This window comes from Egretta garzetta, unplaced genomic scaffold, assembly GCF_000687185.1.
Source record: "Egretta garzetta isolate BGI_Z169 unplaced genomic scaffold, ASM68718v1 scaffold70, whole genome shotgun sequence".
In the NCBI taxonomy this organism is placed as follows: Eukaryota; Metazoa; Chordata; class Aves; order Pelecaniformes; family Ardeidae; genus Egretta; species Egretta garzetta.
The window spans coordinates 1,912,916-1,939,182 of record NW_009258539.1 but is presented as its reverse complement, the minus strand read 5'-3'; positions in this window follow the sequence as shown (position 1 = coordinate 1,939,182).

Genomic DNA, 26,267 nt, shown 5'->3' with positions numbered 1-26,267 from the left:
ACTGCCTGTGAGTAAGCTGGGTACCAGTGGCAGAGGGTCACACGGGACTCCAATGCTCACATGGTACCTCTAAAGTGTGGCTCTACCCTCAGCATCACAGAAAAGGGCTGAGGAAGGTCAGAGAGGCACGAACCCTCCCGTTACCCTCAGCCAGCAGCTATGCCCCTCTGACCAGTTGTCATATCCATCGCTGGAGATGAAGCATTGGAAAAATGATCTCAGAGGGGCCACAGGGATTTTTTGCAGGTGAAGGGACAATCCTTCTCCGTGGACCTGCTCCCTTGGTTGCAGCACCATTACTACAGCAGTTGGGGTGTGCTTGGAAGGCCACACAGCTAAATGCTAAATTCATTTATTTCTCCGGTTGAACTATGCCTACCTATTTACTGAGCATAAATACGCGTGTCTCTAGCCTCACACGGGCGCTCACTTGTTTTCTTCTCCCATTGCCAAGCAATAGTCAAGTGTTTTGCAACAGCTGGCTGGGAGCGCCCACAGCCCGGGGTAGCTGGAAGACAGAGGATAAAGAGACTTTCCTAGTAAAAGGTGGGAGCAGTGGATCACATTCCCTCTGGCAGAGCAGGAGTTTAACCCTAATCTCCCGCATCCTGCATAGATGTCTCAGCCACCTCCCGCTCTGCTCGTTGGTATGTAAAAAAAAAATAAATAAATGTTTATAAAAATACAAGCCACACTTTCATAAGGCGTCATATAAGTTATCCTTGCACAAAATGTGGATTCCTGCTTTGAGTAGGAGGGGCATAGATTGATGATTTTTACTGTACTGGCACCTTTCATTCCCAAATGCTTCACTTCTTAAAAAGAAGGGGTGGAAAGGGGGGTTGGTTGGTATTTTTTGTTTTACCCTATAAAGTATATCCAAGGAAACAGGTACATTTTAAGAGCAAATGTAATCACAAGGATTTAGGAGAAGTAGAGAAGTAGTACATGTCTCACTGGAACTGCAAAGGGAATTTAAGTAGAAGGATAACTTGTGCTGGAGTCTGGTCGCAGCGAAGGCCTGGAGTCAGTCTGGTGCTTGGAGGCAACTTGCTGAACTGATGCTGGGACAATTTACACCACTATTTGTTTTATGAGTGCCATAAACTGCCCTATCTGAACTAGTGGTCAGGATTTAGGAGTGGGCTGATATTGAAAAAAAATCCATTCATTGATTACGGTGTTTTTCAAACTTTCTGAACTGCCAGCGCTGTTGTGTTTGGTCGGTATATCTACAGGAGGAGGCTATTTGCAGAATGGGTGGCTTTTTTAAACCTTCTTCCTCATTAGCACATTTTGCACCTGACGAAGGCTGTAAAAATGCCACGTGAGCTCAGCCACCAACCGCACCCCACGAGTGGCAAATTAGACACCACCGCTCCACAAGAGGAGCCCTAGTAAATAATTTGCAAGGCCTGCCTACGCTAAACCGTATTCAAAGGAAGCAATGCCAAAACATGGGGAAAAAAAGCCATCCAACCTCATGGCCAAAGAACGAGGCTGAATCCGGCTAACGGTTTGCCCACCCTTTTTCTGCCTGGGGACTTGCCTGTCTTGGGTGTTGAACGGTGTCTTCCAGAAACACGGCTCCTTACCTCCAGCAGCACGGGGCTCTCACTGCCGCAGGGCCACCCCGGCTCAGGGCCACCCCACAGGGGAGAACCCCCCCGAGTCACCAGCACTGACCGCTTCCCCCCACAGCCGGGTCTCTCATAAAACACCCTCTGCAAGCGCCAATTTGGCCTCATTCTTCGCCTGAACGTCATCTGAGGCGGGTACGGCTGGAGGTGCTGTTTGGAAAACCTCATTCATGAAATGTAAATACTTGCAGGTGATTGCATAGATAATATGGTCTCATGAAGGAACCGCTTGATATGTCAGTGTTAATACCTGCATCCCTTCATTCCCCTGGTGTTTGTATGCACAGTACATATTTTGCTTATAGAATACAGAGCAGGGTTGTAATAGAGATGTCTTCAAGCTACATTTATTTGATGTATTTGTTTTTACATTATTTTTATGCTACTAGTGAATGGGCTGTTTGGGAATCAAAATGCCAAAGCTGAGGTATGAACAGGATCGCTCATCTCCATCCCCCATCATCCATGATAAAGAAATCAGAGTGGTATTGATTGCGGCAGAGAGGGGAACAGAGTGCACCGTACTAAGTATGCAAGTCCATGCTAGTCATTTAACACCTTGGAAAAGGTGGTATTTTTGCCTTAACTTTCTGCGCAGTTTAGAGCTGTGTTATGTATTGTGGGAGAGCATCGTGTCTTTCGGGAAGACACAGGGGGGAAATACCTTTCAGCAAGCATAATTAACAAGCAGCTTCATCAAGTAGTGGTGATTATGCGTCCTTCAAGGTTGAAAAATGGCAGGGAAGAGACATATTTCATTAACCAGCACACCACAGGCATCCAGACCTCTGTGAAGAGGGATGCCGGCAGGACTAGTCCCAGGGCTGTCAGCTCCTGAACTCTCAGCGTCTCATGGAGTCCCACGGGCATTTCTCCCCGGTCCCGGTGCATTCAGCAGGTTTGCTGGCTGCAGCTTTAGCAATCACAGCCCCTCTCTGCTCCCCGGTGAGAGGCTGCCGCTCCGGCTGGCCTCGCCTGCACGCAGTTTGACGCAGCCGGTGCTGCTGCAAGGCAAGCCCTGGGGATTACTTCTGGTTTGGAGGTGCCCACGCCAGGGTGAGTGCTGACACTTGGTTACCTTCAGCTGAACTCAAAAAACCAGCTTGATTTCAACCAAGACAAACGCACGCTCTTGCCACTTGCGTGCTTTCGGCCAAATTGCTGCCAGGCAGCAGCTTGTCCCCCCCAGGGAGACTGTGGCCAGGGCAGCCCCACGCCTCTGAGATCCCAGACCCCAAAACACCTCTCCCTCTCTCTGTCACAGCTGCTGCTTCCTACAGGTTTTTTATAGGTGTGTTTTTTTTTTTCTTTTTGTCTTTTGTCCTCCTGGACGTGCTCAGCCAGGCTGCGCCTTCCTCCTGCCAAGGAGAAGCTGCTGAAGACCCATCACCTGCGCTGTGCAGAGCACGAGGGATTTGCATTTATCACTGCGCTGTGTGTTTAGACCCTGCTGAAGGTGCTCCTTATCTCTCTCACCCATTGAGCAAGGGATGTAATAACTTGCAAGCCCTTACCGATACCCAGGATACCAACACCAGCGCCTGCAAACGCCGCGTCCGTCACCCTGGCCTCAGCCCTGCGGGAGCTCTGCTCAGACCAGCGCCGGGCAGGTGCATGTGGATTGTGCATCTCTGGTTTGAAGCAGAAGATTTCATTGCTTTCTCCATGCTTGTAAAATACACTCTTAGGTTTGCGTGTGCTTTATCATTCTCTCTTGCTGGGAAGTATGAAAAACAAGGTCTGAGAGTTTAAGAGCAAAGAATTCTTGTGTGTGTTTAGGTTTGCGGTCAACATGCGAAAAACCTGCCTCCGGCTCCTGAAATAAGCTGTGGAGGAGTCAGCGGCCTGTGATACGCAACCGCCCGAGGAACAAACATACTTGCACGGGAAAAAGCATGCCGCTAATTGATTTGTGCTAATTGATTTGTGCATGTACAAATGGGCATGCTCACGTGTGGACAGACCAGTTAGATACCAAACAGACAAAAACAGCAATACAAATAGACCACAGCATTTAAAAAATGCAAGCAAATGTTTGGGGTTTATGGTGCATTTATAACAGGCTATTCATACGTCTGTACCCCTGGTAGGCAAAAGCAAAGTCAGATCTGCCAAGGAGAAGCAACACATTTTATCAGAGCAGTTGATAACAACCTGAAAAAACAGGTATATTGGGACACATAAACCCTTCCTCAGGCTGGAGCAGAGGTTTCTGTTCAGATCCAACAAGAAGTCCATGTACCCATTAAACTTGTCTGGTTTGCACAACTCTTGGTGGTTGCAGTTGCTGTCAGGGTGTGGGATGCAGCCGTAAGGAACAGCTGGGAGCTGGCGAGGGACCCCGCACCCCCGGGGGTGCTGGCTCCCGCAGCCAGCAGCTCCCTGCCAAGGGCCTCTCTGATGCCCAGTCTGAAACCAGGGCTGCCTGGAACAACTCTTCCATGGAAAATGTGGATTTCTGTGATTAGACACAATCTGTAGGGATATAGCTGGGCCATTAATGGCCTCCAGCAGACTCTCTGGTCCCCAGTTTCCTCCTGGTGCTTGGGCCCATGCTTTGGCCCTGCCCAGTTTCCCCAGTTTCCCAGGATGGAAGTGATCCAGAAGGGTTGGGAGCCTTGAGGGTCTCACAAAGTTGGTAGCATTTCCCTTCCTTGGACATGGGCCAACCTGCTAAGGCGGGTGCATTTGGAGGATCCTCAGTTGGAGGATGCTTATATTGGAGTAGGTGCTTAACCCAGGGGTGTTCAGCCCTTTGGGGCTTCCCACTTATCAGCTGGGGGCTGTTGCCCCCCCCCCCCCCCCCCCCCATGACCTCCATAGCCTCAAAATAGGTTTGAAAAGGCCAAAATAAATTGTTTGGACTTGCAGGAGGAAAAAAAATGTAATTTCTTTTTTGTACCACATTTTTGTTCCATATCAGAATGAGATTTTTTGGGGTTGTGGCTGAAATTTGGGAAGGTCCTGTAAACTCACACTGTTCCTCGACCGTTTTTTTCTTTCCAGAACCCTTCCTCAGGAGCAACTCTGCAGACTCCTCTGGGCACGCTGCCAAACGGAGGGGACGCTTTCGCAGGAGCACAGAAGAGAGGCACAGAGGGGCCGTTCGATTCTCTCCTATCTATATTTGTACCAAGAGAAGCTAAAAAAAGAAATGCTTCCATACCTACGGTTGCACTAAATATAACCATCTAGCTGGTTCTATTTATACATTTTTAAAAGCATGACATGCAATACTCGCAAAGAGATGAGACTGGAGAATAAATTACGATGCCAGAGGGCCAGAGCTGTCAGTCACTCCGTGCATGGTAAACCACTGATTGATTTGGTCCTAGAGGACGGCTGGCTTTTCTCTTTGTCTTCCTCCGACATAACAAACTTACTGTATTTTCTAGTTTACAAAAAAACCACTCTAAAAATAATAATAACTTCTATCATCTGAAATCCCAGGGAGTACTAAAGATGTGGTATAGAGGAGATTTTGGTTAATCTAGGGTTAAAACCTCCAGCCAGCGGCGCCAGTGATATCAGTCACTAATAGTAACCTTGCGTAGCTGCATGCATTAAGGTGGTATTGGATGATAAGGCTGAAGAGCGAAGCAATCTGTTGGGCTACAGCTGAAAATAGATTCACTGCTGCAGAGGGAAAAACTTCATTCCCTCCCTGGCTCTTTCTTCAGAAATGAAAATGCAGGGAGTCACGCTGAGGGAAGGAAAATCTGATTTCCCACTGCTAAGAGACAGGGTGGCACTTGTGAGAAGGATTTCAAGGTCATGGTGGCGATGCTATCGGTGGTGGCGGGGGAGCCAAGCAGACAACAGGTGAAGGCGTTGCGGAGGCGGCGGCGGTGCGATGCCTGCCGGGGGAGATCATCCGATAGCTGTGGCGAGCTGCCTGCTGGGGGGCACCTTCAGCCCTTGTTTCCCACACAGATGCATGGGAACCTGGCCATCAAGGTGACAGTCAGGAGGGGCGAGAGGTAAAAGAGCCTCGGGATAATGCGGCTGTAGACAACTGGGGTGTTTGTGGTCATGCTGTGCAAAAGGACTCCTCCGCTGGCTTCTTTGGGTCCTTCCCCTTTGCCCCTGGGTATCTCCCCACCCGTATTTGCATGCTGACATATATGAACGACACAAGCTAGTGTGATCTAGATAGCACATGCAACAGCATGGCTCTTCTTCGGGCCTTCATCGCAGCTGGGTGGTTGCACCCAGGGATGGGCACAGTCCCCGCCTGCATGACACAGGGGCTGAGTGAGGGTGGCTGCAACTATCCACCATAGAATCATAGAATGTTTTGGCTTGGAAAGGACCTTTTGAGGTCATCTACCTCAACCCCCCTGCCGGGGGCAGGGATATCTTCAACGAGATCAGGTTGCTCAGAGCCCCGTCCAACCTGGCCTTGAATGTTTCCAGGGATGGGGCCTCCACTACCTCTCTGGGCAACCCATTCCAGTGTTTCACCACCCTCACTGTAAAGAATTTCTTCCTTATATCCAGTCTAAACCTACCCTGTTTTAGTTTAAAACCATTACCCCTTGTCCTGTCACCATCACACCACCCGGCTGTCCTCACACACCCTCTCCCCCCCACTGCCGCCGGGCACTGTCCCAGTGAACCTCCTCCTGCTGCAGGTGGGTCCTGAGACATCAGCAGTGCAGAACCAGTCTGGGAACATATTAATGTTTATTTTAATCATGTGGATTCAAAAGCAAATAAATTAAATGGCCAGGAATAGGGAGGCTGGACAAATGCCAAATGAACTCTGGTGGTGTCTTAAAGACCATGCAGTCTCAAAACTGCAGCTCCGCCAGTAAAAGGCAGGGGTTTGAAGGCAGGACCCCATATTTCCACTGATACCTTATTCCTCCAGTGGTGTTCCACCAACCACCCTTATCTTGGGCAAGGCACTTACCAGCTTGGCACCTCTGTTTACACCTCTTCGTGTGACAAAGAGAAATCCTAAACCACTTCACAGGCTTGCCTTAGAGTTTGATCACTAATATTTAAATGGGTCTTGGAGATCCCTGGCTGGGAGGTACTACAAAAGGGACATCCACATCAAAGGTGGGACTATACACAGAGCTGGTTCGGGGAGTAGGGAGTACAAGAACTGGCTTTTGCAAAGAAAGAGACTACTTGAACTGAGGGCAGCAGCGGTGAGCAAAGGTTGCACAACCCTGCCAGGGTATGTTCCGAGGCGATACTCAGACCGCACTTAACTAAGGCCTTTCTAGAGGGCAATGGAAATTTCACCCTGTTAAAAACTGGTACAAGGCATTCAGGAGCTCATGAGTGGAATCTGGACCACCTTCCCTAAGTTATCTGATTTGCGCAGCGAATTAAAAAACGCCTCTTAGCAGGGCAACAAGCACTCTGACCTACTGCTTGGGTTTTTGCCAGTCTTTTTTCTCCTCGTATGCTCTTGCTCTCCAAACTCCAGAGCTGATCTGGACACTTGAAAGCCCGCAGTCAAGGGTTTCTCTGATTATGCCAACACTCAGCAATCCCACTGGCAGAAATACTTACAGATCCTTGGTGCTCTTTTGCAATTAGGGAACAAGTATATTCTTGCAGTTTAAACGCTGGGGAGGTATGTGGGAGATCTGGATTAAACACTAGCTTCGACAAAACCTTCTTGCAGAAACTTCCATAATGCTGAATCTTTCTGTAAGTGCTTGTACTCCTGAATACCACGTGGCTCCTATTCCCTACTCACAGTGAATTTGCCCGTGATACCTATATAAACTTTCTTGGGTAGTACTGGCTGCCTGGCCTGCTCTGTGCCCTGAATTCTTAGTTATGTCTCTTACAGCTATCATTACGCACCTCTTAAATGCAGACTGTGCTTCCTTTCTCATAGAGCATACAGTGCAGCCCGGAGTATCACCTGGAAATTCCGCGCACGACTTTTGGACCGATAACAACACTGATATACTTTTTGCCATACCTGTAAGACTAAGAAGCTATGGCGACCTAAGTAACCTTACAGTGTAAGTGGGAAGGGAGCGAGGACTCATCTTCTATGACATTTTGTTTTGTCTTTTTTTTTCCCCCAGCTTTTTTCTCTCTTTCTCAGTTTTCTGTTGCCCCTCGCTGTGAAATTGAGGGCTGCCAAGGGCTGACACCAAGACGTTTGCCTGGCTGCTAACTTGTAGCTTTAAATAAGAAGGAAAGTGAAGCTGATTTGTAAGGCCACACAGGGCTGGCGCCGCTCCAGCAGGGATCAGCGGGAATGCGAAAGTGCTGCTTACCCCACGCTGGCCCCGAGCACCGGGGGAGCTGAGCAAAAACCTGCCCTTTCTGCACGCCGTGGCTGCACCCAGCAGACCTGAAACAGCCTGCCTAGCCAGGTGGGTAACCAGTCCTCTGCGCCGGAGAGCGAGGCTGAACTGAAAAAACGCAACCAAGCCAAAGGTGGCTGCAAAAACCCTGATTCCTTGGCCTTGTTTTGCCTGTTTTCTGGGGTAAGGTCCTGAAGGCTGTATCCTGAGCAGGGGGGCCCCAGTGCAACTTCGCTGGGACCATAGCAGTGCACTGGCTGCTGCTGCTGCTGCTTGCGTGCACAGGGGTCTGGGGAGGGAGAAAAGGTTTGTGTCATAGAATCATAGAACCATAGAATCGTTTAGGTTGGAAAAGACCTTTAAGATCATCAAGTCCAACCGTTAACCTAACCCTGCCATCCCACCACTAAACCATGTCCCTAAGCACTAGATCATGTCCCTAAGCAAAGTGTTGGGGCAAGGAGGGCCGGGGCAAGGAGGTCCATAACAATCATTTAAGAATCAGTGTGGGTGCAGCTGCCTGTACTTAATTTTGACCAAGAGCCCTAGGTGTTGTGGACAGGACTTTATAAATGTAAATACAGTAAAATAGTGCCCTGCTGGGCACTGAACCAAGTGCATACCTGGCAAAACAGGGTTATTATGGCTATACTACATTCGCCATTGCCTTCTTCAACCAAAACTCTCCTTGTAGCACAGGCCAAAGCCTTACACTTTTATAGGGCTTCCCAGCCAATGCTATTATGTCATTAAAGAGAGTGCATCACATTTAAACATTGAAATCAGGTTTTGCTAGCTTCCAAGTTTGGTCAGAGAAAGAAAAACACCACCACATTGCTTTATTACAACAAAATGTTTCAAATAGAACTTCAAAACCTTTTCTGAAGTCCCTGTTTTAAGAAATACCGCATCATGACTTTCCATGCTGGCAAAGCACGCAAGCTGTTCTTCGTGAAAGAAATCTAGAAGTGAATCACTTCCCAAGCAGGCTCGCTGCTCGGTGTCTAGCAGCATCTTGTTGGCCATGCCAGCCTGTGGCTTGCAGATCATTAGTGACCTTGTGAGGCCAGGACTCATGATCTCCAGCTGGGCTCCACACCATGTCAGGCCACTTATCTCAAGCAGCCCTGGTAGGTGGCGCGCATGGTAGCCCCAGTGCAGGGACTTGGCTTCTCCCTGGCTACGGTGACCTGCTGTGACAGGTATGCCCTAGCATGTGGCAGTGCCATGCTCCGTTGGGCATGGTGAGCAGTGATAAAAAGGCTTTGGGCATCGCTGGTCTAGATAATTACGGTTTCAAACTGGGCTGTGTTCCTTGCCCTGCTCTCAGCATGCATGCAGGAACTGTGCGGGAAGGACAGCCTTAGGGTCGGATAGTGAGACTAGAGGTCAGGGGAATTGGTTCATTTGGGGGATCATCCATAAAATCCCTGTGTGACAGGGAAACTAGACACCTCCCTGCTTCACAGTCGCACAGAAGGAAAACTCTCCCCTAACATACACCAGGGCTGCAGGAAGCATCTGAGCAAAACCAGATCAGTCCCAGAGACCCTGTCATTCTCACTGCTGTGCTGCCTCTTTCTGCCTTCCAGAAGGGATGTAGTGCTGTAGTATAAAAGCATGTCCAGCATTTAATCCAGCTGCACACACAGAGGCAGCAACAAAGCTTGTGGTACCCACCATTCCCCATACCCCAGCATTTCCACTTCTAAGAGAATCCAGATTTTGTGTTTATCTTTCTCGAAGCCTCTCGGTGCATGCTGAGATTTTAATGCCTGGAAGACATATTGAGGAATGAGCCTCTTAAGTACAGCCACATCCCCTCAGGTATCTCCCGGGTCTCCCGCGGGATCAAGCTCTTCCCTGCTGTTGCCACTAGCATAAGGCTGTGCCAGTGGGATGACTGCCGCAAGGATTAAACTAGGGCTAGAATTAGCTCAAGGTGTTGATTACTGAGACCAGGCCTTAAGGAAAGTGGCAGAAATGTAGAAAGGCGGCTGTACCCACGCAGCACGGTGGGTACCCTGGGCTAGCATGGGGGCTGAAGGCATGCTGCACGCCGCTGCCCAGCACTGCACTGAGCAGCACAGATAGCGCCCAAAGCTGAAACCCCAGGAAAGCTGTGCTACCTTGGTTTTTCCAGTGGTCTTTCCAATGGTCCTCCTCTGCAAAACAAACTCACAAATTTCACTTTTTAATTTTTTTACTTGGTTTGGAAGGAAGGGGAGAGAAGTGATGCTAAGGGTAACCCAGAGCCTCAGGCTGGTGCTGTCAAATCCCAGAGGAAAGGAGCCAGGAAAGGGAAAAAGGGAAGTGGGAGGAGAGCTGGTGTTCCTGGAATTGTTAGCTACACATACAGGAAAAATAAAATTGACCTCCCTTTCACAGTAGCAGAACAATCAGCAATGGAGATGCTTTGCCATAAACACTGAAAACATGTATGTCTTCAGTCACGTGCCTATAAGTGCCCAGGCTCGCAACAGCGGCCAAGGAAAAGGCTGAATTCTCTTAATTCTGAATTATTTGCCAAGCTGTGCGTTAGATAGAGAGCAAACTGTAATAATCACCTCCCTCCCCCATCCTTGGAGAGCCTGCAACTCTGGGGGCAGCAAGCCCGGAGCCCTCAACAGCGCTGCACCTACACTGCTGCCTGCTCCCTGGGGACGGAGGTGTTTAAGGGTAACAGGAGCGATCCCGGATGATGCACTAATGAAGAGAGGCATGATAGGGATGTTGCCTACGTTTTATGAAAAAGAATTGCTGGGTAAGAAATGAAGGAAAGGAGACCTCTTTCTTCCCAAATTATATTTTGCATAGCAGAAAACGCAAATGAGCAAAGCAGTTCTTTTGGTTAACAAACTGATTTAAAATTTCTCATTCTTGATTTGTTTGCAGCCTCTCTTTCTGTGCAAGTCTTAATGTTACTACACCTTGAGGCTCAATTTTGCTCAGTTTCAAAGAGAAAATGAGTTTCTATCTTGCAACACTTTATGAGGATGCCAAAGACAATACGTGTATGTATTTCATCAGTCTTAATCTTATCTTCTCCAGAATTTCCCGTAATCTCTGTGAACACTTTGTAGAATTGCCCCCTTCATCTGCCGAAGAAACACAAGGCCAAGAGCAGAAGCAATCATTCCAGATCCCTCAAAGACATCCTGATTATCAAATATTCTTTTAGATACCCTGGGTCAAATTTAGTCCTGCTGTAAACTAATGCAGGTGTGTTTAGAAGATGATCTCACACAAAATAGTATTAATTTGAGGGATTTAAGAAATTAGTTATCTTTCATGTGGGGTTCATAGGTTTAACTCCAAGTCCATTGAACTTAAAACATGTTCTCCTGTTTCTGTGGGCTATACAAGAGGATCCTTATGGACATTGTGACTGTCATTTGTCACCATTTTCATCTGTTTGTTTCTTGCACATTTTTAACTTGGACAAACCTAAATTTCTAAGAGGAACTCATCTATCACCTTGCTGAGGCAAGAGTCAAAACAACAAAATAATTTTATTATAATGGAATAGTTTAGGACCCAAGGAAACATGGGTTTAAATTTTGATCTGCCACAGGCTCCCCGTACGACACTGGGTAAATCACTTAGGTCAGGGTTTATTGTGCCTAATTCTTGCTATCTCACTGGAAGTCCCTGTGATAGGAGCATGGTCTAAATCAGGGAGCTGTGATGCCTTGAGGGCCAGTGACAGCAGCTGGGAGCCTGAATAAATTAATAAATTACCCCCCTGTGTTGCCCATGTTTCTCCACAGACTATGCCGAAAATTTACTCTGGTATCTATCTTATGCACTTCTGCTAGGTGCCTAAAGGGGCCTATGAAAAGTCCAGGCTGTGACCTTTACGTGGGGTTCTACCAAATGTGTGAAGAGATACTTAGCATTTGGTCCACACAGTAGCACTGTGAAGATAAATATTAAATATTGCGAAGTAATGAGATCCATCCTTCTATTCCAGATAGAGAAGCGGATGGCTACTGGCAGACTTTAGAAGAAAATCTGAAGGTTGGTTTGAATGCTGACACAGAAGTTGGCCTGGGTCTTTTAAACCTGCACAGGATCTCCTTATGTTTCCAAATATTAATGAGCCTCCAGAAGAATGGCATAACGGTATCTTGCAGCCAAGATGATTGAAGGTCAGAAGAGAGAATATTACCTCTTCCTACCATCCCTTCCTTGCTTTGGAAATACAAAGCCTGCGACTGAAGCCTGAGATTAAATCCAAAAGCCCACATTTGGGATGATTTTTGGAATTCAGTGTGAGCATTTGCAAAATGCTCTTGTTTACATTTCTCCTTGCCTCTTGTTGTTATCTTCCATCGTGAAATGCAGGTTTTAGAGCGCAGCTACAACCTTGTTGCACTCTCTGTGCTGTTATGAGCCTTTGATCACTTTAATCACCGTACTTAAGAGTAGCTGGATTTTTTTTTTCAACTAATTTGACATTCTACAATGTAAGAAAGTAATTAGTGATGCCTGCTCTACTGAAATAATATGGTATTTCACTTGTTCCCCCATGAGCGTTACAGTTTGGCTATAGTCATTGTTAGATAGAAAAAAAATGCCTCCTTCTTCTTAAAGAATGAGAAGCAAAACACAACTTTGGGTAACCTGATTAAGCAGCTTGCTCATGTTTCGCCTTAGCTCTGTCTTTGATGCGATGCAAGCAATGAGTTTTAGCTTCCCTTTGCCCTGGTAGGTCTGGCTGCTGGAGTAGCCAGTGCTAGTTACCTACCCAGCTCTCTCGTGTGTATGTTTGCCGATGCTGTACTCTTCGTTTGCCAATAGGATCAGGTACATGGCTAAAAACTAGATTTTCTTGTTTGGGGCTTGGTTTTGGGCCCCTAGAATGTTTTAAGCAGGAGGTTCTGCTGCTTTTACTGCCTGATCTTATCTGAGTCACATGGAAGGTGCCAGCCATCTGCGTATTATCAAACTGCTCAATTTGTGTGTGTTTGTGCATGCTTTCATAAAAGATAGGAATTGCATCGGAGGGGTAATGCTCTCACCTTCCCAAGGGGACTCCCTAGCTGTGTGGCCTGACAGCGTTACACTGCTCGCTGCAGAGCGACACCGGTCTGCTCCCTCTTGAGCAGTGAGTCTGACCTTCGTTTAGGCAAACCATCCGCTTTCTCTGCTCTCGCTCCCTCTCTCTCTGATCTACAGACACAGAGGAAAAGGAGCGACTGGCAACACTTCAAAAACCTAGAAACATTTAAGCCTGGATTTGCTGAGGGGCCTGGGATCCCAGCCTCCCCTGGGAGGCTAAATCAGAGCTACCCAGAGCGTTCCCCAGGAGGAGATGCTTTTGCAGGCTGCCAGGCAGTTTGTTTCCTCTGCCAGCCAGGCAGGACGCAGTGCTAGGGAAGGGCCGGATTGCCCGTCCTCCGCAGCGATGGAGCCTGCTTCAGAAGCTCCTCTCCAGGTTTGGATGATCAGGGCGCTTCCCAATGCCGGCAGCACTCTGAAGCCTGGTGCAGGACTGCCGTGTTGGTAAAGCATTTACCATTCCTCCTGCAAGTGCCCTCTCACCCTTACCTTCTGCAAAGGTCCAGGTAGTCCATCCCTCCCCATCAGCCCGCAGTTGCGCTGCTGTGAATTGAGATGCTCTTAGGGCAGTGCTGTACCACAGAGCAGCCCCCTGCGCTGCTTCGTGCTTCTAAGTGCCACGGCAGGGAAGGACTTGAATGTATTGGGATTTCCCTTTCCCTGGGTTGCTCAGCAGGGCATGAGCTGCTGTGTGTTGCTGCCCATTAGAAACTGGCGGGAGGCCAGGTTTCACTGGGTAATTTTGGCAGGGCTCAAAGCAGCAGAGCGGAAGGCATCAGATCCTCAGCTCATCGGGATAGCCTGGCCACTGTTTCTCTGCTCTCCCTGGTTTCCTTCCCACCAAGGAGATGGGCTGCTATAGCTGAGAAAGCAAAGAGGCGAGAGGATTTGGGTCCTTCTCAAGACACCTCATATCTGCCCGAGGGTAGGGCAAATGTATGCCACTTCCCTAAACGTTGAAACCCTAGATTCTTTTTAGAAGTGGAATAGCTGCTCCTGTTCATAGAAATCCTGCAGGCTCCCTAGCGGGTCTCATGTGTAGCGCACACAGCTCTTTGGAGCATCACAGGGTTTTATTAAAATGTTGCATCTACATTACAGTAGTATGCAGAGCTCCCAATGAGTTTCCCAGGTCTCACTGTGTAGAGGCTGGACTGCAGCCAAACCCAGACCCAGAGGGGTCAGTGAAGGCTCCACGTCTTCCAGCTGCTCTCGCCACCCATGGAGTGACACCTCCGACGCTCCTGCAGGCAGCCGATGCCAGGGGGGATTGCGCGGGTGCCCAGAGCTGCTGACACCACCATGACCTGCACTCCCTGGCTATTTAGCTTGCGTAAGTAAGGAACAAAACTAGGGTTGCCTGTTATTACTGCACAGGGTCTATCATAGTCCTGGCCTTTACCAGTCATGGGATGAACTGCTGATTATACCACAAATTTTGTTGTAAATAAAATGGCTCAACACCCCCCCTGCTCGCCAAGTAATGGGATTCCTTCCGCCAGCATATCTTAAGCAAAACTATTAGGCTGTCCATTGGAAGGATGGGGGGACAGATGGATGTGTGTGGACAGTCAGTTGTTACAAGAGCAGTGTGGGATTCTTCTAATTCAAGGGCTGCTGAGATGTTTGATCCTGTACTACAGAAGCCACATACTTCAAAGGCAACGGGATCTAGGCCATAAGTAAGGGAAGATGGGGAAAAATCAGTCCACCTTATCAAATAAATGTGTGGCAGGAAGCATGTGTCTAAGACAGTGACGTATCTTTTTAATGCATAAGAACTAACAGTCTGGTGAGAATCTGTGCTTCTTCGTTATAATGAGATCTGGGGGAGCCCATGTGCTTTACATTATCAGAGAGCCCGGGCCCTAAGCTGGTGCCTGCGGTGCCTTCAGGAGCCCTTGCTGCAGCCATGTGCTGGGCTCTTTGTTATGGCCACCTTGCAGCCCTCTCCTCTGCCTCCCTTTCCTCTTAGAAATAGCGAGCCAGGCTTCAGCAAGGGCCACAGCACCCCCATGCCCAACCCCTGAGTATCTTAAATGTTACATAAAGAGTACAGTGGGGTTTTTTTTACAGAGAGAAGGCTTTGCATTTGCTGTCTTCTTGCTGCAATAAATTGGTAGATGATGCTCTAATGAGAACAATAATGCGCCCACCCTACCGCTTTCGATCACTTCGGTGCTCTTTTGCAGCTCCTGACAGGCTCTAAAAGCTTTCACCAGACAGGTTGTCTGATTTTTCAGGAGTGTCACTAGCGCTGCTTACCCTAGACAGTCAGAAGCCTATTTTTACAATGTGTGGTTGCTGGGACAATTAATGTCAGGCTAAGTGACCAATATCCAGGTTTGACCCAAGAAGTGCCTGGTTCCAGCCATTTGCCAGCAATTTCAGCAGTGGAGGCTGCCTCCAACCAGCACATCCAAACCCAGTGCTTCAATAAACTGCTTAATGGGTGGCATGCTGGGGTGTAATCAATTGGCATCAAATGTGCTGTGCCATTTCACACCAGCTGATGGTCAGCAACAGTGATCGTGTGCATACTGGTACTAACTGTGTTCTTGTGACAAAGTGAGCTGTGTTCTCGAGCCTTTCCCTCTGCTCGGGGAGATGCATGCGAGGGACAGAGTTGCATTTCAATTTGCACAATTGTTTCCACTCGTTTGGTTCTCTAGCTACAGCCTCGTGACCATCTTTTACTCTTTGTTAAAAAAGTTATTTGGCAGCTCAGATGAACTCCCATGGGAGGTTATCACCAGGTTGTGATTAAAATTACCCACCAAACAGCTGTTTCTTTGGAAGAAATGTATTGTTTCATTAATCTGTAAACCCACAGCAATTAAAATCAGGCTTTGAAACAACAAAAAAAGCTGTATGCATCCTATCTCGCCGTTTGGCTTGCCATTTCCCATGTGTTCTGCTTGTCTCAGTCACCTCTTCCTGCAGCATCTCAGCCTGAGTGACTGAATTGACAGGTGATCTTTTACGACTTTCAGCACACCTTTGTCTACTTCAGGACCCAAATCTGGTCTCTACTTATCTACGCATCTTTATCTGAAGGGGAATCGACTCGATTTTAATTGCATATGAACGGAATGATAATAAAATGTTAATTGCTTTTTCTGCCCATGCACTGATCTATATCTAGGAGAATTTGCCCTTGATCCTGTAACATTGGCACAACTGCAAACAAACACACACAGACACGCCGCTCGCATTAGAAGAATCCAGGTATCTCTCCCATTGTTCCCAGGCTGCTTGATGCTTTTCCATTTCGGCAGCTGCATGCAGCCCCATTGATGTGGAACTGCTCAGCACATATGCTAATATCACATGGCCGCTATACTGGCCATCCCTACGTGGGAGGTAATGTGGGATTTCTTTTGGAAAAAAAGGGTGGTGTATTTTTTTTGCAGCTTCATTCTCACAGATTAAACCACCTAGAAATGGCCCACTGGTCTACTTCAGAGGAATCCTAGGTTCACAATACACTGTTAAAATGTAGAGCTGCTCAAACATGTATCCGTCATCCATAGCTTTCTATGTCCTGTAACATATCTACTGCTGTGATAACTGAGCACCTGTCAAGATACTGTATTGCTAGCCATGGAAATGGAAGTCCTCTAGAATTTATCAACGGAGAAGCTTACATGGCTGCCTGGCAAGTTTCTCAGCTTTCGTGACTCAACCTTGACCTCTAAGGATCTACTTCTCAGGGTGAGAAAGCAGCAAATTCTCCTTACAGATTTAATCACTGCTTCCTCTGCTGTGAGCTATGACTGACAAGATGGTAGAGATATCTTTAGCTCAGACAAAATCATCTGAAAACAGTCATTGCTACAAGACACAGACCACACACTTGTGCTGTAACTTGGCTTTGGCATCCCAGGTTCCCAAACAACACCCACAGTGAAGTGGAAAAATGCCCACTACCTGAGGCCACCAGCTGATCACCAGTGTCAGTAGGCCACCTTTCAGACCCTAAGACTCCAGGCCATAGCTGAACTACTGGCCCAAGTGCAAGACACCCTTTACACCCTCGCTATCCTTTGAGCTTCAGAAGGATGCTTACAACATTGCAAAAAAAGCCATGTTACAGAGGCATCAGGTGGTATTCGACTCCAACTAGAAACCACCAGAGGTGAGTGCCGAAAGATTCCCATCGCTTAACACTAAGTCGTTCCATTATAACTTCCAGTAACAGCCAATGTGATTTGTCCTGTGCATTGATGTCTTTCTCAAGTAATGCTTTTCACAGAAATTCACGTTTAAGGCATCTCCCTTTCTTTTTCTGGGCGCTCCCCATTTCCCAGAATGTGTCCCAGAGCTGGAGACAATTCTCTTGCTGAGATGCTGCACCTCTCACCTGCTGATTGCAATTAGCCATTGCCAGTTGGGACCTGGTGACCTGCTGAAGAGCTAACAAGAAGCGGAGACCAGCTTGAGGCCTCGGCAGTGCATACCCTGTGAATAAACAAGAAATGCAGTGCTGTGTTCCTGAGGTGGCTCCACCCCAAAACAAGGTTTCCACATCCCCACGTGGTGTCAAAGTGTGCTTTTGGGAGTTCAGCTTGCTTCTCACGCTCTTACACATTGCCATCATGTGTTTGCCAGAAAGGAGCATGGGGAAATAAAGGTTACTGTAGCGAAAACCAAACCCAGCTGTGGTCTTGTTAAGAAATCCTCCCCGTCACCCCTATCATCAGGCAGCATCAATTATCACAATGGAGAAGTTACCTCTGATTGCGGTGGTTGCCAATACCAGGGACACACCGGGTGAGCTCTGGAGGTGGACAGAGCCTCCCCCATCCCCTGCCAGCTGCTGGGGTCCTGCCAAGCCTGCTGTGTGCTCAGAGGCATCCACATGGGCTCTGAAGCACAGTTCCCAGTAGTCTTTACCTCGTTCTTCACCTATTTGTGCAGAAGCCTATAGAGAGGCTGACTTACCTGCTGGGGCCAGGTAGGTTTTCATCTCAGATCTCCAAGGGAAACTCCCTGGAGGCTGTGCAGATATGTCAGCCTCCCTCCACGTGCCCCAGGAAATTCAGCATTCTCTCAGATGTTTGTTAACTGCCCAGTGCAGATGATGATGCAAGACAGGCATGCAACATGCCATTCCTGAAAACACCAGTGCCTGCCTATTTCAGAGGAAATTTTGTGAGCAGCAATTATGATCCCCTCGTCTGTACTCTCATAGCAATGGGAGGCAGTAGTTGCATCTACTTAGAAATTCCTAACAACTCCCAAGCCAAGGTGTTAAGAATGCACAGGCTATTAAGGTCTTTTCCAGGACATATGTCTCTGCTTTCCCATTAAATAAAGAAAGAAAAAAACCAGTGAGAAGGTTTGTCCTTAAAACTAGAGAATAGAGCAAGGGCGAACCTCAGACTGAAAAGAAACCCCGCCACCTCCGAGCCCCAGGGGCCTCGGCAGCCCACCGACAGACTCCTCGCAGCAGCCCAAAGGATGCCAGGCCCTCTCCTCCCTGTCCCTCAGGGCTCCGTGCGGAGGGGATGGCACCTCCCCACACTCCAGGGGCAAAGCCAGGGGAACAGGGCAGAGGGGCCCACGCAATGCTTGGCAATCTGCAAGTCTCCTACGGAGCGCAGGGAGACCTCATGCAGGCAGGGCTGGGTCTCCCTTTCCCAACGGAGGGATGTCTGGATGCTTCGCCCCCTCACACCTGCTGCCAAGTGCAGGGGACTGTGCCCGTTGCAGGGAGTTGGGCTGGTGGGGGGTCACTGAGAACCCCTGAACCCCCCCATTGTTGCCACCATCTCATCCAGGGGACCCCAGACAAGGGATGAAGAGGGGGCTGGAGCCCAGGGCAGACGAGGGAAGGTGGAAGGCAGTCCCTGTGCCCAAGAGGCAGCAGAGTGGCACTGGGGAGCGAGCCCCAGTAAAGGGGCCCTCAGCCCCCCGACCCTCCTTCTCCTCCCACAGTAGGGGATCTTTCAGGCCACAGGCCCCCTAACTCCCAGAAGAACCATCTTTGACCACATGCATTGCCATCACAGGGGCCTCCTGATGCCACGAGCCACTTTGCTGCCATTTGCTCCAGGCTCTATAAATACAGGGAGCCCATCAGCTGGCCTACAATTCGCTGAGCTTTGAGGCCTTCTCATGCCAAGAATGCTTGGAAGCAAGAGGTCCCAGATCATCAAGGTGGCTGGCTGCCCACCTTTGAGAGGCAGAGAAGGGAGATGGTTGCAGGAGCCGCAGAGGACGAGGAGGAAGCATCAGAGGGTGGGCACCATCAGCTGCATGGTAGCGATGGCCATCTCTCACATGGCTGACGGTGTGGACCCCATGGAGGTGGATCCACCCAAAGACCAAGAATGACGGAAGTGCATCCACCTCCAGCATGGCTCCCCTGGCACCACTACACTGTGCCAGGGCTCACCTCCATGACTCTATGGCAGTGGTGTCACAGGAGCACCTGGCCAGTGCCCTACCATCGGCCCAGCATCAGCTGGGAGGCCCAGCCTCTGCGCCTGGCCATTCTGCAGGCTCACCCATTACATCTCCTGGCAATCAGCAATTATTTTGTTGATTGCCATGGCTGGTGTGAGCCCTTCTTTCCCATGCCTCTCCCTTCCCCACGTCCACTCCTCCTGAGTGTCATCTCCTCTGCTGTGAGCGCCAAGAACAGAGGATGAGATGGCCTGGCTTGCACAGGCCACTGGTGTTCCATTCATCCCTCAGAGGGCCACCGAGGTCCTGGGGGCCTGGAGGTGGGGTTTCTTCAGTCTGAGGATCAGAAGGCTGCCTAATGGGTAGTTGAAGATGAAGCCAGACCCTCTGTGGCGGTGCACAAAGCATAGCAACAGGTCAAGCAAAGAAGTTAGGGAGACAGCTGTTCCTTTGGAGGAGCAGAAGACTGCAGTTCTGCCAGGAAGAAGTGCTGGCCTTCAGCATTAAGGTCCCTTCTAGCGGCTTCATCAGGAGTTCTTTTCAAGATTGGCAATAAACAATTAAAAAAACCCCAACAATAAAACAAGTAAAAAAAACTAGTAAAAATGCTTTCCTCCTCTCTTATTTTGTACTCTGGTGACTGCATCTGGCCTCCTGTGTCCCCTCCTGGTCTCCCCAGTCCAGGGAAGATACTGATGTGTGGGTTGTGGACCAGCTCAGGGCCTTCAAGATGGTGAGGGGCCAGGGCACCACGGCACACGAGGGCAGGCTGAGGGAACTGCCTCTGGTCATGAGGGTGGTGAGACTCAGGAACACGTTGCCCAGAGAAGTTGCAGATGCCCCATCCCTGAAAGTGTTCAAGGCCAGGTTGGATGAGACTTCAAGCAACCTGATCCAGTGAAAGATGTCCCTGCCCACAGCAGGGGGGTTGGATGATCTTTAAAGGTCCCTTCCAACCCAAGCCTGCTCGGCAGGCACTTGCCCTTAGTCTGTGCCAGTCTGCTTTGTCCCCATGTCTTGGGTAACATCTGATGTTCCTCTGGCACCTCTGAGAGGTCATGCTGGAGTCTCTTCTCTTCCTCCTGATGTCCCTGTAAATCTCAGAGTGGTTCCAACAGCTGCTTTACTCTCACATATGTGTTCCTGTGCCTAGTTAACCCCTGAGCTTTCCCACTTTATGACCTGTCTCCCATCTCAGCAAACCTGAAACTTGTTTCCCATGCTCAGGAAGGCTCTGAATTTGCATCATTTCAGAAGGATCCCAACTCTTCATGGATTTGGGATGCTATATTTTTGAGTAACGACAATGACATTACTGCCAGTGGAGCCTTTCTAGATTGTATAACCATGGTAAGCCTTCCCAGCTTAACCTCTCCATGTGAGATACCTCCACATAAAGCATGCCGGAGTATTGGAGACCATTTTTTTCTACAATTCACCCTATTTTGTGGTTCCTTCTTAATATTTAAGTGACTTCCATCTGCAGATATTTAACTGAACTTCAGGTGCTGTCATCAGGGGCCTCAGGACTTCTGCTGAAGTGAGCTGCTTTGGGCAGAGGAGAGACTTGTCAGGCTCTTCCCACTAGGGACTCTCTGCAGGCTCTCTTTCAGAGGACCATACTCCACTGTATCTGGATACATCAGTACAGAAATAGGGTGCCATCCCTGTCAGTCCCTGGGGAGTGACCCATCACCACCACCTCAGCCTTGCCAGGATCCCTGCTTCTAATCCTTGGCAGAAAAAAAGACCTCTGGGAGGAGGATTTTGTTCTCATCCGTTGTCTGCCTTGTGGGGCCCAGAAATGACTCATGACTTTCTCCAGCTTGATGCCGTGCTCTTTTATAGTGTATGCCATATATGCTCATTGGCAGGAGTAGCTAAACTGAAAGTCCTATGTTAACTGGGATTAGCTCACCATTATTTTAGTAACAAGAGATACCACTATCATGGGAAGCATCCAGACAGAGCCACGGACTTCTTTTATATTGAAGGAAGGTCCTTGTTGGTCCTTCTTATTTGGTTGGTTTTTCACTGAGGGATGTAAGGAAAAGGAGAATTCCACTTTCTGACTCTGAATGAAGAGGATTCAGGATGGTTTTAACGTCTTTGAGATTATGTGCTGCACTTAAGAACATACCCTGTTGGCATCCACCTCCCCATCCACAGAGCGTTTGCATCCACTCCTTTCAGAATGACACAAGGGCAAACCAAAACTATTTCACAGAAAAACTGGTTACAAATTAGACAGTTTACAACTTCTGTTATGATCTAAAGGACACATCTGTGGAAAGAAATAATAACAAAAAGGTTGACTACCAAGCATATGCTATCTATGGAAAAAGTCAAACTTCCTGTAGATCTGTAGAAGACTGTCAAAGCTCATGAGGCTAAAGGAATTTCATGAAGGATTAAGCTATGCTACTGTCCACCATTAGGCTTATAGATGGAGTCCAGAGGTTTTCAGAATATAGCCTCTGCCTGTTGGTAACAGCATGATGAATTCGCACATTTTTAGTACCACAACACAGGACTTTTCGCCATTTGATTTAATCTGGGAAGATTGCTGCAGCATCCTCATTTTGGTGGATACAGAGGATCTGACGGAGAAAAATGTAACAATTTATTCAATAAGTCAAATATTTTACTGGTGAGTTCCACCTTTTTCTGGTTTGGTTCTCAGGGGAATCACAAAGGGGCTTGGCCTCTCTCCAGACCATTCAGGACTTTGGAATGTGTTGTAAAATTGTTTGCCCTGAGCAGCATTACAGGAGAGGCATCCATCAGTTAACTTCATCGTCAGCCTTCTCTTCTAAGGGATGTGTTGCTGATGATGAGTCATAAAGACATTGACTTTAAAATTTACGTTGAATCATAACTGTGTTCGTAAGATTACATAGTGGCTCCCAGGGATCTAGTGAGTTTTTAAATCTATAGTTGATGCCTATTCTTCTCAGTTAAGTACTATATAATGCATAAGATGACCTGGCAATTTTTTATTTTTATACTCATTGCTTTTGGAAAATGGTGTTTTACATCTGGAAAATGGAGTTAATATGAAAAAAAAAGCTTTTCTTTTTCAGTGGTAGTCTTTAAAAAATATATATTTTATATATTAATTTTATACAATATTATGTGTATATATTATATCCTTATATGTATTATATATATTCAGATGACTGAATATCAGCCAGAAGTGTGCACAGGTGGCCAAAAGTGCCAACAGTATCTTGGTTTGTATCAGAAACAGTGTGGCCAGCAGGAGTAGGGAAGTATCCTTCCCCTGTACTCGGCACTGGTGAGGCCACCCCTCAAACATTGTGTTCATTTTTGGGCCCCTCACTACAAGAAGGACATTGAGGCACTGAGGCATGTCCAGAGAAGGGCAACAAAGCTGGTGAGGGGTCTGGAGCACAAGGCTGATGAGGAGTGGCTGAGGGAACTGGAGTGGTTTAGCCTGGAGAAGAGGAGGCTGAGGGGAGACCTTATCACCCTCTACAACTGCCTGAAAGGAGGCTGTAGTGAGGTGGGGGTCCGTCTCTTCTCCCAAGTAACAAGCAATAGGCCGAGAGGAAATGGCCTCAAGTTGTGCCGGCGGAGGTTTCAATTAGATATTAGGAAAAAATTCTTCACTGAAAGGGTTATCAGGCACTGGAACGGGCTGCCCAGGGAAGTGGTTGAGTCCCCATCCCTGGAGGTATTTAAAAGATGGGCAGATGAGGTGCTTAGGGACATGGTTTAGTGGTGGACAGGTATGGTTGGACTCAATGATCTTAAAGGTCTTCCAACCAAATGATTCTATGATTCTATAAGTGAAAGTTAATATCCATATTGAATTCATATCTGAGGGGTTCCCATCATGATTTGAAATCCCAGTGTTCTAAGTTGCTATAAATCTAAAACAATGGTTTAAAGTATACAATTAAAAAGACATACGTAGGAGTGAAAATGAAGTGCAAAGTCTAGTCACCAGGACTGTGGAATGACAGACATAACTTACAGTACATATTGCTGTAGACCTGATCGTTTAGATAAATGCTTCCTGGCTATGGTAGAATGTTATCTTCATCACCATCATCATCGTCACCATCATCTCCCACTTTGTCTTCCCAGAATAAATTCTCCTTAAAATACACTTTCCTTTGACTTCATTCCCCTCTGCTGGTCTTTACCTACAGAGTGCTTGGGCAGCAGGCAATATGCCATGAAGTTTCCTGAAGCCCTCTCAGTAGGCAGTGGGCTCTCCCAGGTTGGAAGCAATGGTTTTTTCATGCATTAGGCAGCCTACCACAATTGTGCTTTGCCATTCAGGGAGAGAAGGTGAGCAGTTTCTCCAATATGAATCTGATGGAGAAAGAGATGAGAACTTCAGGAACACGCCAATGTCCACATTTTACCCTACTTGGTGAGACTTTTATGTTCTGGATGAGCATGAGAACACTGGGCGGACATTGACTGACCCTCTGGTAAACAAAATGCAGTCTTCACTTGCATAGTTTGTCTTTACTGATCATGAAGCCGGTAAGGAACTTTCTGCCTTGGTGCTGTGGTCAAGGAAATATAGCACTGTCACTTTACAGAACTGACATTAGCAAATCTCTCTTGCTAGCCTTACACTCAGCCCCTTTCCCATTAATTTGCTAAGTCAAAGTAATAAAATAAAGATCCCAAGGCATTTAGTGAGGACAATAAGAGACAGGGGAGAATTTCATCCATGCTAGAGCCTGACAGGGTCTGGTCTTTCAGGTCCTTGCCTCTTCTTTCCATGTTTTTTTTCCAAGTACTTTGCATGAAAAGCTGGTGAGAGGTGGGAACCAAAATCTTCCCAAGGTTTAAAAGCAGACAACAGGATTACAAAATGTGATTGTTACATCTCAAAAAACCCAAACAAATGAAAACCCTGACTCTCCGCTCAGCAGCCCGTAACAGTACTTCGAACATGATCAAAATCAAAGTTGTTCATTGCTACCTACATGAAACAGGCTGGGTTTTGTTCAGCTGGCCTGTGTCGCTCAGTAGCGTGCTGGACTCTTGCTGACAATTTCTGACACTGGCAGGCAAAAGCCCCACAGGGCAGGCTCTTCATGCAGGCAGATGAGGAAAGGGGGGTAATACAGGGGATGGTAAAGCTGCCTGAACCTGCTGCTCTGGTTGGGCTGCAAGGATTCTTGGTTCGTGGATCTAGAGCTATTAAGATTTCAAGTGCTACATAAATGCCAAGTATCATATTCCTGGGGCTAAAAAGAAGGCAATCTTTCCTTATCCTACAACTGTAAGGTCGAGGTAAATGTGACTGTTTAGAAACACCGCAGTCCTGAAGCCCCTGGGGAATTTTAATGTGTTTTATAAACTTGTTTCCAAACCAAGCTATTAGGAAAACAAGATATTTCTCCATAAAGCCTTTCTTTTTCTCTCTTTAGGGACAGTACTGCCTGCCTTGCAGTGCTTTAACTCAATCACAATCGTCATTTTTATAAACAGACCATTTTTCATGACTTGCTTGATCAACTTGGAAAGGCAGCTTTTAAGAAGTTATAGTCATACACAGGTAAAAAAACCCTATCTTACTCCATCTGTTGCAGCCAGAGATGTAATAGAAACCATGTCCTTTCACTGAAGGTAATGCATAAGGGAAAATACAGCCATACGCACTTGTCTTCCCTTCACACTCAGCTGCAGTTATGCAATATGACAAAGGGAAGGGAACAAGCTCTTTCACAATTAGATTGCAGAGCTAAACCTTTTTTTTTCATACAGAAGTTTATGGTGGGAGATGCCAATATTTACCCAAGGCTTCACCTGTATCAGGAGGTGATTTCAAGCTGGTGGCTTTTGAATACTTAAGTTGGGACAAATGGTCCTCGAGGACAGACAACCCAAATAACAGCAGAGAGCTATGGCAGTGCTGGGAGCCCACAGGGTCTTGCTGTGAAATGAAGAGCAACTGGTTGCTCAACAGTGGATCAGCTCTGGAGAAGACTAAAAAAATTATTTACATTGGAGGTCATAATTGCCAGCCTTTGTCCTTATATCCAGGAGGTGGGCTTACATCAAGGGGATTGGGATTGGGTTTACTTTTTGTCTCAGCACAGCAGCGTCAACAGGTTGACACCTGGGGCACACCCATAAAGGACCTGCTCTAAATGAACAGAAGAAGACCCTATCTGCTGCCTCTGTTGAGGGGCTGAGAGTCAGCCAGAAATCTCAGGAAACTTTTGAGTGTTATGGGACTGCAAAGTGATTTCAAGCACTCTCACTGGCCTCAGCAAAACCACGCTTCTTCGCACACACGCCTCAGCCAGAAGTAAGAGCAGTGTTACCCCTCCCCTCCTCACACATGTACTCATGTACTTCAAACATGTAAAATATTCAGTGAAATAAACATTTAGTGCAGAATCTGAAAAAAACCCCCACCTTATTCTCAGTCAAAGTGGTCTCTAAGCAGTGCTGTCAAACTGGGAGTTTAGAGAGCAATCCAAATGAGGGAGTTTTGAGACCAATGTTCCAGAGAAAATGTGGTGCCACACGCCCCACAGAAGGCAAATATGTATAAGGGGAAATACCTGCTTATCTGAGAATTAGTACTACTCAAACATGCCTTTTGCGGGCAGGAAAGGAAGGCAAGGTCTGCAGTTTTAGCTGCTAACAGAATACCTCAGGCAGGTGTGTTACGCTCCGTAGGAATGGACTTTGCACCGCAGCACGGACGTATTCCTGCCCCAGCTCATGGGAACAGAGGTTTTTGGTTCTCTCTGACACAGATCTTACCAGCTCTCTACAGACCTTTCTGGTGGAAAGCCCAGCTTCCTAATGACAGTTGAAACTTCTACAAAGTTTGACTGAGAAAAGGCACGCAGATGTGTAGTTT